The sequence below is a fragment of the Ornithorhynchus anatinus genome, chromosome 10 (genome assembly GCF_004115215.2).
Source record: "Ornithorhynchus anatinus isolate Pmale09 chromosome 10, mOrnAna1.pri.v4, whole genome shotgun sequence".
NCBI lineage: Eukaryota > Metazoa > Chordata > Mammalia > Monotremata > Ornithorhynchidae > Ornithorhynchus > Ornithorhynchus anatinus.
The window spans coordinates 48,897,936-48,913,920 of NC_041737.1; the positions used below are offsets into that span (position 1 = coordinate 48,897,936).

The 15,985-nt window shown below is 42.9% G+C and overlaps 1 protein-coding gene across 3 annotated transcripts in view; it reads right to left on the reverse strand.

Moving 5' to 3' along the window:
* CHCHD3 (coiled-coil-helix-coiled-coil-helix domain containing 3) overlaps nucleotides 1–15,985 on the reverse strand; it is a 203,986-nt gene that overhangs the window by 138,805 nt on the left and 49,196 nt on the right. The window lies entirely within an intron of this gene.

Sequence of the window (15,985 nt, forward strand, 5' to 3'; positions counted from 1 at the left end):
CCTTCCGGGGGTGTCCACAAACCCGACTTACCACAAAACAACGTGAGGGGGTACAGTGCCTGACTCTCATGCCACCCTCAGAGGGGAAGCACTCAAGCCAAAATTAGTCTAGGAGTGAAGTCCAAACATCCCCAAAGGAAGGAAGCCCTACAGCAGGGCCTGGAAAAGGAAGGGCCAAGTTTCATCCTAGGAAGGCTGGAAATGGAGTCTTTGACTCTCTGACAACTCACATCCAATTGCCCTGAGATACAACTCTCCTACTTGGGGGGGCAAAGACAAACTCAATATGTCTATGTCTGTATTCCCCTGGTAAATTATTCATTACAGTAAGTTACTACCTGGGTTCTAATCCTGGCTCACCACTTGCCTGCTGTGTGACCTTGGGCAAATCACTTTGCTTCTCTGTGCCTCAGTTTCCTCATCTGAAAAAGGGGGAGACTGTGGGAAAGGGACCATGCCCAACCAATTTGCCTGTATCTACTCGGGTGCTTAGAACAGTGACTGGCACATGGTAAACAGTTAAACACCATAATTATTATTGCTATTATTGTTATGCCATTACTTATGTTACTACCAAACCATTTAAACACTGTTGGACAATCTAAAGCTTTTCATTTTTGTTGAATTTATCCCTCTCCTGTCCTAATGTTCATCATGTGTTTTTCCTCTTATTTTCTTCAAACGTGTCTGTTGCCAGCCCCTTGGCCTGCCTTATTCTTAGATTGTGAACACTTTGAGGGTTGGGAGCCCTAATTTTCACCCATGTATTGCCAGTGTTTACTGCAGCGCTTTGCACACAATAAACACTCAACACTTTCACTAGTAAACTGCATTAACCCTACAAGAGACTATTGAGAAAAACAGTTTCTGTCCAATACTGATCTTCTCCAAACCATGATTTTTTATTTCTTGAATATTCCCAGTTAGAGAATGGCTTCCTTTCATCACACCCCTTATTATACAATAAGTAAACCTAAATGAAAAAAAAAGCATGCCAAAGACAAATCTCCTAAAATAAATAAGTTTTGGATAGGTCATGCTGAAAAGCAACTGCTCTATATAGATTCTCCCATCAAGCGCAAAGTCAACATCTAAAGAGTTCAATGATCGTACTGGAACATCACAAGTTTATATTCAAAAGCCTTCTTTAAAAAAAAAAAAAGGATAAGAAAATAAAAATTCGGACAGTAGCTTGCAACTATGTTCTACCCAGGGAGCTTCAGAACACCAATTATAAAGTGCAGGGTCACTTTCTAAAATGTTTCAGAGTTACGATACTCCACTAGATTACGTTCCTCCCCGAGGACCGTAATAAATGTGTAAACTATAATGATAAAGACAATTAGATCCTTCAATTTTTCTGTAGTCAAATACAAACCTCTCCAATGCACTGCAATCAGTTGGGAGCATTTATAAAGTTTATTAAGCAGCCTCCTTAATTAGTCAAGCAACAAGTCCAATTATGCCAATACAGACCCAATTCCACTGAACTATTTCCCAAGGTCCCTCCAATTACTCCAATAATATCCGTGCATCAACTGTACCGTATGGCCATGAACATAAAAAGGAAATGTAGCGGCATTGAAAACATACACCGTGTCATTTTTCGAGATTATCAAAATCTATTTCTTTAAAAGTGGGCCCCATGGGAGAGAGGGTGGAAGAGTTCCTTTTTGTCCCGCCCTGGAATGTGAAAGGAGCACACTGAAATTCCAGGGATTAGGTTCCGGGAAGCTCAACGTGTGTTCGATGCAGTGTTTTCTTCTGATCATTATCTTTTCTCTAGCTGTTCCTGTTGATCATACATTAAAAAGGAACTGACCTGCAAAGAAACTGTGCGCCACAGTTACATCTCTTAAAATTCACACCGCCCGGCCCTGCTGCTGCCCCTCAGCCCCTCTCTCATTTGTGTGTTAGAGCTTTACCTCATTTTAATGCTGTAGAATTATCTGGCCCTCAACGACACCACCTCCCGACATCCTCTTACCTGCGAGGTTGGGCGGCGATTTTTCCTAACCTCTGTAAACGGCAGCCGCCCGGCTTCCTGACAAAACGGTTTGACTAACTGCTGTTATGTTCAACTGCCCTGCTAGGTGGATTGCAGAGATCAGCCAAGCTCCCTGTAGCCGGTGCCAACCCTCTGCGTGCCAATTAATGCGTGCCTGCTTTTGCACAATTTCCTTTCCAAACTAGGCAAGGAGGCTACCCCGAGAGAGGGTGGGCGGAAAATTGGATGCCAGGCTGATGTGGAGAGGTGAATCTTATGGAGCAGGGTGGAGCAGGGGAGGGGCCTGCTGAGATCCTGGCCGCTCACCTAAGTATCGCCCGAAGTGGTAATACTGCAAAGTGAGTGCAGAACATGGGTTTCAAATGATGAAAATAGTATCTGGGCAAACCCAGCACTTATTCATTTATTAGCATTTTCCACCAAAGTGACAGGATTTGGGTAGGGACTCCAGGAGGAGACTATTATTTCAGATTCCTGGGCGCAGCAACATTTTGGCTTTAAGCTCCTGATGAAAGTTTCATTTAAATTCCTTCTTTTTAGCACATAGCCTACCTCATTTAAATTCTCTAGAGACTTAAGTAAAGAAGTAGGAGTTTAGTGTAAACTTTGCTTATTTGCATTATATAATTGGGTGGCTTGCTGAAGCTTAATGAAACAAACAGAAGTCGACTCAGCCCATATAGGGCTCCAGTTCTTGCATCAACCTTCTCTCTCTCGGCACTACTTTCGCTCAGGTGAGAGACTTAAGATATGCCAGTAAAATGAATTTCCAAATGCCAACTAAACCTCCTATGATGAATTATGTTTCTCTCTGATCTTTTAAAAGAAAAAACAGACAAACTGTAAAGTCATATCCACAGCGGCCCGTCGGGATTCGAAGATGATGTTACCGACTGTGATTTTAGCTGAGTGCAAGCGAAATGACTGAACCGATAAGGGGTCAGCGATCCCTCTGACATCACGTTCATGGAAAGACTGCCTGTTGTTGCACTAGAGCCATTTGCTACTCGTTACAGCTTGGTGCCCTTTTAATTCTGCCTCGATTGTCACTGCCGTGTGACCTTCGGGAAGTCACTCAACTGCTTGGTACCTCAGTTGCCTCATCTGTAAAATGGGAATTAAATACATTTTCTTCCTCTGCATTTAGTCTGTGAGCCCCAAGTAAGACACGGTTTATGCCTGACTTGACTGCATTATATCTTTCCTAATGCTAAGCACCTAGTAAGTGCTTAAGAAATTCCACAATAATAATAATTGTATAAGCGCTTACTCTGTGCCAAGCACTTTCAATAATAATAATAATGTCATCATCTTCTTGAAGCCTGAGTCAACTGGGGACGAGAAGTGTGGCTTCATACCGGACACTTTAGTTTTAAGCTCATCTGTCCATTGTCCAGTAGATATTCAGCATCATCTTGTCTGGGATTTTTATTATTTTCAATGCACATGATCTCTCCCCTTGGGCTTCTATGGCAAAAAGTAACAATCTTGTTTTTTGTTTTTGGTTTTTTGTCTCCATTTTTTATGGCATTTGTTAAGCACTTACTATGTGCCAGGCGCTGTTCTAAGCGCTAGGGTAGATACAAGGTAATCAAGTTGGACACCGTCCATGTCCCACCTGGGGATCACAATCTCAAACCCCATTTATAACAGATGAGGTAATTGAGGTCCCAGAGAAGTTAAGCGACTTGTCCAAGGTCACACAGATGAGTGGCAGAGTGACCAGGGAGAATGCAATGACTCTCGACTAATTGGGGAGGCAGGATACCCCAAGAAAAACACTCAGTCTCAGTAGAATTGGGCAGATTTCCATAAAAAATAGGGTCTGTATGGTCGTATCAAGTTGCTGTCATAAGACAAAACATTGCCAAGGCAATGGCAACAGATTTTTTTTTTTCAGACCTCCCGCAGACCACCATATAGTCAATTCCCCCTCATTGTCAGAAACTAGGCTGATCTGCCTTTCGCTGAAGAGTCTCAGTTGCGCACCGCTATTCCACAACTCCACAACTCCATTGTGTCTTGAAAAACATTGCTTTCGCCCTCAGTGTTCACAGTTCCCCACACTTCAGCTATCTGTTTCAGGGGTTTCGGCAGCTTTTTGGGTACGCTGCTATCTTTCAGTCTCCTCAAGGGTCCCACTGAGAGATGGGATTTGCTACAATGCTGGTGGACTGACTGCATTTCATGACCTCATTGTTGGTGATCCTATCTGGCCATCTGACCCAAAGCCTGGAACAAAGGGAACAACGATAGGATTGCTCTAGAAGGTGGATGTGAGTGACGGCTCTGGAAACTGTGGGAAACTGCACAGTCCAGTGGATAGAGCACGGGCCTGAGAGTCAGCAACTTTGTTCTAATCCCGGCTCTGCCTCTTGTCTTCTGTGGGAAGTCAATTCACTTCTCAATTCAATTCACTGAGGTGTCTGTTGCCTCATCTGTAAAAATGGGGATTAAGACTGGGAGGCCCATGTGGCATATGGACCGTGTCTAACCTAATTATCTTGCATCTCTCCCAGCTTTTAGCGCAGCACTTGGGCACGTAGTAAGTGCTTAGCACATACCATTAAAAAAAATTCCAGGTCTCATAGCCGAATAGAAGGTTCTACTCTCGTCTGCTGGGTGACCTTGGATAAGTCACGTTACTTTTCCGGGCCTCAGCTCCCTCATCTGTAAAATGGGGATGGAGACTCTGAGTCTCACTTGGGACAACCTGATTACCTCCTATCTACCCCAGAGCTTAGAAGAGTGCTTGGCCCATCGTAAGTGCTTAACAAATACTATTATTATTATTATTAACATTGCAACTGCTCTCTAGATCATCTACTCCTCTCAGCACAGATGCTGAGACGGCCTAGCACGCCACCTTAGGTGCATGAAGCAGGCTAAGCGGGCTTAAGAATTTTGACTCTTTCTTGTATTTAATAATACTACAGGACTCCACTTGGCAAGAATTCTGCAGAGCCTTCTAATAATTATCTTCAAACAGCCCCAGCAGGGAGGTTATAGAAGGATTAGGGTTAAATAGGAAACTGGGGTTTTCAGAGGGGAAGTTTCTTCCTAAAATGACTTGCGAACTGCTAGATTAGGAAGCTGGAGTTTCTGATCCCCGGACTTCTGCTCAGTCGACTGTGCCATGCCATCTCTGTAAAGCCCTGTAAAAATTTTAATTGCTTTAAAATGGATAGCTCAGGCGAATGTGGTGTCATGTGATAAAACGAAAACAATCGTTCCAACGGCAGGAAGAGAAAAATGAGTTACTAGGCCCTCCCTGGTCATTTTTAATGCTAATGACAAATGTTAATTTAATGCATCTTATTTTGTCGGAACAAACGCTGAACCAGCAGTTCCGATCGTGTTTGCTATACATTTTAACAAGAATAGCTGACAGTGGGCGATTCAACAAACTAATTATTAGACTATTAAAAAATACTGACTGCACAAATGTACAACTTTCAACTTAAACTATTCATCTGACAAACAAAGAATGGACAGCAAGGGTATTTCTCTGTTGCAACTGTTTCAAACTCCATTAAAAGTACTGCTGACAATTCATGTAGACTGAGATTGAGAATCAAATACCAGGAAACAAATTTACAACCTCACTTTTTTTTTAAGGTAAAAAAGCTGGGTTCTGAGCTTCTGACTGTAGCAGAGGGTCAATAACATCATGAAAACATGACTATTTAAATTTCAAACCACAGTGCTGTTATTTAATAATAAAATTTATAGGTTTTAGCGCATTAAAAGGATATTCATTTTGGGCAACCGGGACCTCTGCTTAAAATACCTTTCAATATTTAAGTTAACACGGAACGTCGAGATGATTCCAAGATAGATATCTCGGGCCAAATCAGGCAGGTTCACACTGAAATTTTACCTTGGGCTCCGATCGACTTCATTACGGAAAATTCAGAGGTACACAGTGCTCTAAACGATGACATATTGATGACCCCCAACATGAATCGTATTTCCCAAGTGCTTAGCACAGTGCTCTGCACACACAGTAAGCGCTCAATAAATATGACAATGAATGACGTCCTTTCAGAGTGGGGAGGCCAATTTCCTCTCTGCCCCTAATAAGACTGGTATCTTTAAAGCACTTACTATGTGTCAAGCACTGTCCCGAGCCCTGGGGTAGAGACAAGAAAATCAAGTCAGACTCAGTCCCCATCCCACATGTGGCCCATGGTCTAAGGAGGAGGGCAAATAGGTGTTGGATTCCCACTTTAGGGTTGAGGAAACCAAGAAGTAACTTGCCCAAGGTCACACAGAAGTCGATTCTGACTCCTAGGCCCGGGCTCCTTCCATTAGAGCACGCTGCTTCCCTATCCCACCATTCTGCTTCTGTTCTCCGCTGCTCTGAGCAGTTTCCCACCAATGCCCCAAAGCCCCTCATTCTTTATCTCCTCCTGTATTTTCAAAGGAGAAACTGTGGTAGCGAGACTGCTGCAATCCACGTTAGCTTTCACAGACTGCCGCTCCCTGAGAAGCCCTCCAAGAACCCTCAACCTCACCCAGTTGTCCCCGCACTCTTCAGGAAGCCTGTCATCAATCATTATCAATGGTGTTGACTGAGCACTCACTATGTGCAGAGCACTGTACTAAGCGGTTGGCAGAGTACGACAGAGTTGGCAGACACGTTCCCTGACCACAACCAGCTTAAAGTCTGGAGTGGTACCTGACCCCAAGTGGCGTTCTGAGCAGCACTGCCCTCATTTCTGCTAGACTGTAAGCTCACTGTGGGCAGGGAATGTGTTTGTTGTATTGCACTCTCCCAAGTGCTTAGTACAGCATTCTGTACATAGTAAGCGCTCAATATATACGACTGAATGAGTGTATTTCCCCCCTTGTAGCCCCAACTTCTCTTCCCGGCCCCAGTAGAGGGAACAGACCGGTCAAGAGTGGACCGGGCAAGGCAGAGGCAACGGCCGATTGTACCATAAGAGAAGCAGTGTGGTTTAGGGAATTGAGTATGGGCCTGGTAGTCGTGAGGTCCTGGGTTCTAATTCCAGCTCCACCACTTCTGCTCTGTGACCTTGGGCAAATCACTTCACTTCTCTGTGCCTCAGTTACCTCATCTGTAAAAAGGGGGATTAAGACTGTGAGCCCCATGCAGGACAGGGACTGCATAACCTGAATAACTTGTATCTATCTACCTCAGTGCTTAGAACAGTGCTTGGAACATAGTAAGCACCTAACAATTACCATATTTTTCATTATTATTACCATTACACTTTCTAATTGGAACGCTGTCCAAAAGGCAGATACTGAATCAGTGAGCTCATTTTTCCCGCCACCTCTCACGTCACCCAGGATTTTATTTTGTAGTTTACAGTACTGAGCCAACTCTGTGTCTCTCAAGTATATTATATTGTCTTGTCAAAAGGCCAGTTCAATTTAGGCAAAGGAGACACTGCACAAACAAGTGAACCGTAAAAGTGCAGCGGGTTAAAAAATAAAATTGTGAAATGTAGCCATGACACTTCATAGATGTGTCCATCTTTCAATTCAGGTATTTAACTGCAAACTCGAACCCAGTAATCAATCTGTGAATTATTCCAGCTGCCGCAAAAGAAAATTCTCTCATCTATTCTTAATAAAGAGCCGAGGAAAGAGAATTAGGGAGGGAGGATCTTCATAAAGAATCTTCAGCAAACGTTAGGGGAGAGGAAGAAACATTATGGTTAGTTCAAATGCTTGTCTTCCCAACCGGCAGGGAGCATTATGATGTTTGTTTCTTGCATTTTCAGTCCCAACCAACTGAAACAAGGAAAAAAAAGAACTATGTTTGAGAGGGATGAGGAATGAAAACTTCAACAAGGGGGTGGGAGGGAGAGGAAAGAGAAGCCACCTCCAAGGGAATCGAGCCTTAACTCCCTGAAATGCGGGACTTTTATAACAGAGCGTACACAGTCCTGAACAATAAACGGTACAAAGATGAGGAACGAAAGGTTAACTGCATTTTAATATGTTTGGCACGCTGCTTACATCTTCCCCGCCTATTTAATAATGCGCAAACTTCAAAATGAGTAGGCAAACTGGATCCACCAAGATTGCTGAGTAGATGAAACTCTATTTCCAAAATGTTAACAACCATTTCCAAATCTCAACTTCATTACTGGGCTGAAGAGTGAAGGGTTTTTAATTATGCAATATTAGTATATGACATAGTGCTGAAATCCCACACAGCATGAACCATGTTAGCTAAACTAACAAAATGAATAATTTAGCTCTCAGTCAGCAGGGATTCACTCTACTACCTTCATTATTTACCTCACAATATCCATTTCTGCTGCTCTCCAAATTATAGTTGTAGGTGTGGAAGATTAGGCTGCTGGCAGCCTGAAACTTTTAATCCACCTACCGTAGCAAAAATTAATCAACTCCATGTTCAAAGGAGTAGACATGATCAAGAGTTGTTGTCTAAATCCACATTATCCTGCTGGACTGTGATAATTTATTGAAACCACCCACCAGAAATCAGCAACTACTGCAATCCCTTGTCAATTGCCAACTTTTATACCTTTGGCCTGTTTTCATTCTACTCATCCATCGAACAGTTCTGCCACAGCTAAAATTCTAGAGAGAAATTTTCAACTGAAAAATGTTACTTTTCATGGAGATCAGCATCTGGTTTCCTCACTACAAGGAGGTTGTGAAGGTGATCCGAAATCAGGTGGGCTCACAACAGTTCAGAATAAATCTTGCCATGGGTCCAATGCTTCATGTCTACTAATTTGATTGTTCCGTACCCTTCCAAGTGCTTAGTACAATGTTCTGCACACTATGAGCCCTCAAAAAATTCCCCCGATTAAACTGTCATTCACTCATCCTCTGTCAAATATCAAATGTTTCCCCGTAAATGTTGGAGCTAGGAGGAGGCCTGTCCTCCTCAAATGTGCAGAGTTAAGAATTGGACATAAATATTTGAAAATGTTCCCTTGGGATGAAACAGCATGTTCAGAGGGAACACCTAAGGCACCACCTGGATGCAGGTTTCAGGTTATTGTAAAGTGAGGAGGGAGAGAAGGGGAGAGTCAGAGGGAGAGACAGAGAGAGAGAGATTTTTTTCAGTGACAACTTTAAATTTCATTATGTGTAGCAGGTGTTTGGTTGAAGATGAATATTCATTCCATCTGGTTTCCAAAACCTCCACCCTATCTTGTCCATGGTTTCGATGTTTAAGTTTCCACGATTCAAAATGCTTACATTGTTCAAAACCGCAAAGACAACGTGTTTGTGGCACAAATAGTTCATCCTTTTTTTGCTTAGTTCAACATGAGTAAGTTTGTTAATGTATTTTGACAGTCTTGCATAACATCCTAAAATGTTTTGAACAATGCAGTTTAGGCCACAATGCAATATTAATGAGTGAATAATGTTCCCGAATGCAAGGGTTTAATATTTAATGATTCAGAGTGCTGCCTACCCTTGATTCGGGAGAAGAATGTGGTTTGGAATCACCGCAGCTGTCAGGAGTCCTGAGAAACAAGCTACAGACTCCAGGAGGACCTTTAACCTAAACTTTAAGCTTGGGTCTCAAGTGTGAAACTGATCCTTCTCCTGCTGAATTTTTAGGGCTGCTCATTATTCAGGGCCCCAGAGTTTATCCTGGTGTCCTTCATTAAGATGCTTTAAATTATCTGATCCTCTTGAAGAGAGAGGCAGGAACTGGGCAGACCTAGCAACTCAGCCAAGTTTAAGGACTTGCCCAAACATTCAGGGCGAACCAGGTTTGTGTGTGGTAAGAAACAAATCTAGGAATCACTTCAGTTGAACCAACAGAAATTGATTGCTCCTCTTAAGGATGTATGAAATTGTAATACAGAGTCTAGAATGAGTTCTTTCCATATCTATATCAGAAGCTGCTTTGTTTAAGGATACTCTGCGTAATGAGATAAATGAAGTCAAAGCACTTTGCAAAAACCAAGGGCAAAAATAAAATATCCTATTGCCCAGCATGGTAGTGTAGATTGGGGGAAGCAGCGTGGCGCAGTGGAAAGAGCACGGGCTTTGGAGTCAGGGCTCATGAGTTCGAATCCCAGCTCTGCCACTTGTCAGCTGTGTGACTGTGGGCAAGTCACTTAACTTCTCTGTGCCTCAGTTCCCTCATCTGTAAAATGGGGATTAAGACTGTGAGCCCCACGTGGGACAACCTGATTCCCCTGTGTTTACCCCAGCGCTTAGAACAGTGCTCTGCACATAGTAAGCACTTAACAAATACCAACATTATTATTATTATTATTAACTCTTGATCATCTCTATTCCTTTGAATATAATAATAATGTAATAATGTTGGTATTTGTTAAGCACTTACTATGTGCAGAGCACTGTTCTAAGCACTGGGGTAGATACAGGGTAGTCAGGTTGACCCACATGAGGCTCACAGTTAATCCCCATTTTACAGATGAGGTAACTGAGGCACAGAGAAGTGAAGTGACTTGCCCACCGTCACACAGCTGACAAGTGGCAGAGCCGGGAGTCGAACCCGTGACCTCTGACTCTGAAGCCGAGGTTCTTTCCACATGGAGTGGATTAATTTTTGCTAGGTATGAGGTTTAAAAGAGCTGACAAATGAAGTGCCACACCAATTCCAGGTAGTAGTGTACTATTATTTTAGTTTAACTTCCCAACTTGTGGTTATTTCAGGGGGTGATTACCCACCTGCCATATAACAATAAAAATAATTTTGGTATTTGTTAAGCACTTACTATGTGCTGAGCACAGTTCTAAGCGCTGGGGTAGATACAGGGTAACCAGCTTGTCCCACGTGGGGCTCACAGTCTTAATCCCCATTTGACAGATGAGGTAACTGAGACACCGAGGAGTTAAGTGACTTGCCCAAGGACACACAGCTGACAAGTGGCGGAGCCGGGATTAGAACCCACGACCTCTGACTCCTAAACCCGTGCTCTTTCCACTAAGCCACGCTGCTTCTCTGCATATGACATTCTGGGAGGAAATGACTGAGTTTGCAAGGCAAACAATGTCCTAAAATATACAACAAATAAATCCTAACCCAGGGATGGCCAAGCCCTGAAAATCAAAAATATAAAGTGTCCAAAAGCCTCAGATCCTAACGATGAGTAGGCATTCGTTGGGGTAGAAGGGTTGGCGGAGAGCAAGCACCTGGGTATAGAAAAGTTGGTAGACAGCAGGCATTGGTGGGGTAGAGGGAGGGACCGTGATTTGTGCCTGGAAAGTACCACACTCCTCCCCAGTCTGGGTCCACACGGGCAAAGGCGCGGTGTCAACAATAAGTAATACACCACGATGCTCACAGTTCATAAATAAGAGCTGCAGGAGGCTGAAGCGGAGCGGTTATGCCATTTCTGGCCTGAGCCCTTAGAAAAGATTATAAGAAGGAGACCTAAGAACAGATCACTCAAAAAAAATTATAAAATAAATTTCTGAGGGATGAGCAAAATACTTAGAAAATGAACCAAAGGGAAGGTTGGGGATTATTTGAAAATAAAGGGTCTAATAATGTGAAAATTCTCCCCTATATTTGAAATTTTTTCCCTTATTCCCACCACCAGGCAAATATTTGCCAGTTTATCTGCCATGTCATTTTTTTTTTCCAGCTGAAATTGTAAACGGCCAATGCCACATCCTCTGGCTGCTCTTTTAGAGCTCAAACTGAGCAGGCCCCTCCGGTGTTGCGTTTCTAAAACTGGGCCACGGGCTTCATTTTTAAAATCACTTTCAGAGATTACTCCAGTAGCCCTGAAGCCTAAGTACTGTACCTTCATTTGCATCATAAAGACATTTTAATTTATAGCCCGCTGCTTGTGCTGTACATTTGATTAGATTTCATCAGATGAGCCATCACTTCTAGGGCACAAAAGGATAATTTGTCTTTTTTTTCTTCCCCAGAAAGACTGTGGGTGTTGCAAAGAATCACCACGTCTTCAAGTCAGAAAGGGCAGAATGATATAAAAACTTGTTCATCATTTTCAACGCTTACCCACAATGGGTTTATTCTCCTCTCAGTGTGAGCGCATTAAGTCCCATTGGTGTCACAGAGTCAAGTATTCCCATTCCCAGGAACTTGGTCGATTTCACACAAATCTCTCCCAGCTTTTGAAAATGAATTCTGAGCAATTGTTTTAATTCTCCAAATCGTCAAAATGGTCCGGTCATTTCTCAGTTTTGTCAGCCTAGCAAAGACCTACCTTGAACCTCAAAAGTGAAGCTGATTTTTATTTCCCCCGTCTCCTTCGACACAAAAATCAAGTGACAAAGCATGAAATTTGGAGAACATGCTGTTAGTCTGACGGCATTGACACTGCTTCTTTTACACTTGGTATTGGGTTCTTCCAAGTCATCAGAAAACCATCTTGAAAGCTGTTGAGCACTGAGCCAGGATGGCATGAAGCTGGACCACTCATTCCTATCATCCCACTATCCGTTTCGACCATTTTCCAGCTACTGAGATTTACAGCTCTACAGCCTCCTACATTTGATGTCAATTTCTTTCAATGCCTAGGCACAAGTTCTGAAAATGAGGCTCTACTCCTAAAATCAAATATCTATTTTTCAAAGAATAACAAAGCACCCTGCTTCAAAGGAACATCAATACAAATAATAACCGGGAAAGAGCAGTACTACAAAGAACTAAAAATACACTTAATTTCTAATTTAGGCAGAGCATCTCTCGATGGTATTAAAACTGAAGGACAACTTTTTTCCACTGGGCCTAATGTTTACTTGAAGAATGCTTCCCATTTCTAAACTATCTGAAGAACACTTGGTGAAATAGCTCTCTTCAACTCAATCTCACAAAATGCCCTCTTTTATATGGTATTTGTAAAATGTTTACTATGTGCCAGGCACTGTATTAAGCACCGGGGTAGATACAAGCTAATCAGGTTGGACAGTCCCTTCCTAAATATGGCTTACAAGGCTTAGTACAGTGCTCTGTGCACAGTAAGCGCTCAATAAATACGATTGAATGAATGAAACAATCCCCATTTTGACAAATGAGGTTCATTCTTTCATTCAATAGTATTTACTGAGCGCTTACTATGTGCAGAGCACTGTACTAAGCGCTTGGAATGTACAAATCGGTAACAGATAGAGACGGTACCTGCCCTTTGACGGGCTTACAGTCTAATCGGGGGAGACGGACAGACAAGAACAATGGCAAGAAATAGAATCAAGGGGAAGAACATCTCATTAAACAATAGCAAATAAATAGAATCAAGGTGATGAGGTAACCGAGGCACAGAAAAGTTAAATGACTTACCCAAGGTCACACAGCAGACAACTGGCAGTGCCACGGTTAGAATGCGGGTCTGACTTCCGGGTCCATGCTCTATCCACTAGGCTACTCTGCTTTCTAAGAACTTTGCGCAAATTCACCCCATGACAGCCAGGATAGTTGGAACGACATTCACCTTGCCATTATGAATGGAGAGTTAGCAAGATCAGAAACAAGAAAAACTTGGTTTCTCCTGCAGCCTCACTGGCGAGTTTCCGAAATGAAAGACTTAGGTTATTGCAAAAAGGAAAGATTCCTTTGAAATTGCTGGAAAGTCTGAAGTAGGGTAAGGGGATGTAGTCATTTTGAACATTACCTGAAATAGGGGTGGAGATGGGAGGCAGGGAGGGGAGGTTATTTCAGATACTTTATTTCAAATTTAATGGTTTCAAATCCATCTGTCTTAAAGCAATACTAAATCATCCAAGAGGAAACTCGGCAAACAATTCCTTAGAACAGAAACAGAGTTTAAACTCCACTGATAATCCCCGGAAAATTGGGAGTTCATAAAGATAAACACTGATAGAGCACAACTTCTCGAAAGCTCCCACTTGGTAGAAATTACTCCGAGACCATCCTAATGGATCTGATGAAGCACAAAGTCAGAAAAGACACTTAAAAAGAAACTCAAGGTCTGTTTGATTTTAAAATGGACTGCCAGTGGTAAACTAACCTTTCTGGGTGTAGGTCAGTCCCATAGAAACCATGCTCCGCTATAACGTTTTCAAAGCTTTAGCGTAGCTTAGTGGAAAGAACAAGTGTTGGGAGTCAGAGGAGCTGGATTCTAATCCCGGCTCTGCCACCTGTCTGCTGTGTGACCTTGGTCGAGCCACTTCACATCTCTGTGCCTCAGTTACCTTATCTTTAAAATGAGGATTAAGACTGTGAGCTCCTGTGGTACAACCTGCTTATCTTGTATCTACCCCAGCTCTCAGAACAGTGCTTGGCACATAGTAAGTGCTTAACAAATACCATTATTATTATTATTTTAAAAATAAGAAAAATGGAATCTCTCCCTTAACATTCAAGAGTGTCTGGGCTTTCCAAAGCAGGAAACCAGAGTCAGTCTTTTGTTTTCTCTGGTCCATCTTCCAGCCATCTCAGTCTTCTTTGTAAAATATACTGGATTTTTCTTCACACCTGTAACAAAGGTGTACGAATAGGGCCTTCTTTTCAGAACATTCTACGTCCTCAGTCTCAGACTTCTGAAACGGGAATTTCTCTATTTCAACTGAAAATTATAGCTTCTGAGAACACCCCAAAAATTCTTTACTATTTCTGGAAGTTATTCCCTTAAAACATCAGCAGTTGTGAAACAGCGTGACTCAGTGGAAAGAGCCCGAGCTTGGGAGTCAGAGGTCAAAGGTTCGAATACCGGCTCCACTTGATAGCTGTGTTACTATGGCAAGTGACTTAACTTCTCTGGGCCTGAGTTCCCTCATCTGTAAAAATGGGGATTAACTGTGAGCCTCCCGTGGGACAACTTGATTACCCTGTATCTACCTCAGCACTTAAAACAGTGTTCTGCACATAGTAAGCGCTTAACAAATACCAGCATTATTATTGTGCATGCACAACTGTATTTCTCAATTACATTTACTTTGTATAATGAAGATGAGTCAGCTGAATCCTGAACAAAATTTAAATGAAAAAAACACGGATCCTCTCCGCAGAGTTTATTAGCATATCTGTGAGTGGGTTAAAGAAACAGAGAGAAATTTGTGTTCAAGTCCTTTTCTATTTCATGTTCTGACTAATATTTGCAGGAGTAGCGTCGGGATGGTCAGAATAGGGGGCCGAAAATTGAGCGAAAGCTGGGCAAATGAAAGTGATGACAGGTAAGGAGGCGAGGATTTAGTGATGGGGAGAAGGAAATTAAGAGCAAACAGAAAAGAGTTGAGGGAGGATACACTGGCGGATCGGGCCAACTACCAGGTAGAACATCCTCAAGAGCCTCTTCTAGTGCTGCCTCAAGAGGAGAGTAACAAATACTTAGATTAAGGGGAAGCAGGGGGTTGGCCAAGCCTTCGTCGATAGCGCTCTCAGGCAAAAATCGGGCCCGAGCCTTTAGATCTCCAGAAGAAAATGCTCAGCCAGCTCAAGTCTTTTCAGGTAGCGAGACTGTGATGATGAGGAGGAGGATGGCATTTGTTAAGCGCTTACTATGTGCCAAGCACTGTTTTAAGCGCTGGGGCAGATACAAGGTAAGCAGGTTGTTTCACGTGGGGCTCACAGGCTTAATCCCCATTTTACAGATGAGGGAACTGGGGCACAGAGAAGTGAAGTGGCCTGCCCAAGGTCACACAGCAGACAAGTGGCGGAGTAGGGATTAGAACCCACATCCTCTGGCTCCCAAGTCCGTGCTCTTGCCACAAAGCCATGCCGCTTCTCCTAAAATGCATGATGCTTCTGTGGTGGATGTAGTTGTCAGAAGTCTGAGAGTCAAAAGGACCTGGGTTCTAATCACGTCGTGTCTGCCGTGGGACCTTGGGCAAGTCACTTAAATTCTCTGTACCTCGGTTACATCATCTGTAAAATGGGAGTTAATACTGTGAGCCCCACGTGGGACATGGGCTGTGTCTAATCTGATTAGCTCATATCTATCCCAGCGCTTAGTACAGTTGTTCAGTGCTGCTCCTCTTTCCCTCTCCCCTTCAAAATTTGCTCCAGGCTTAAAATGCAGAGTGGGAAAGCCAGTCCCCTTAAAATTC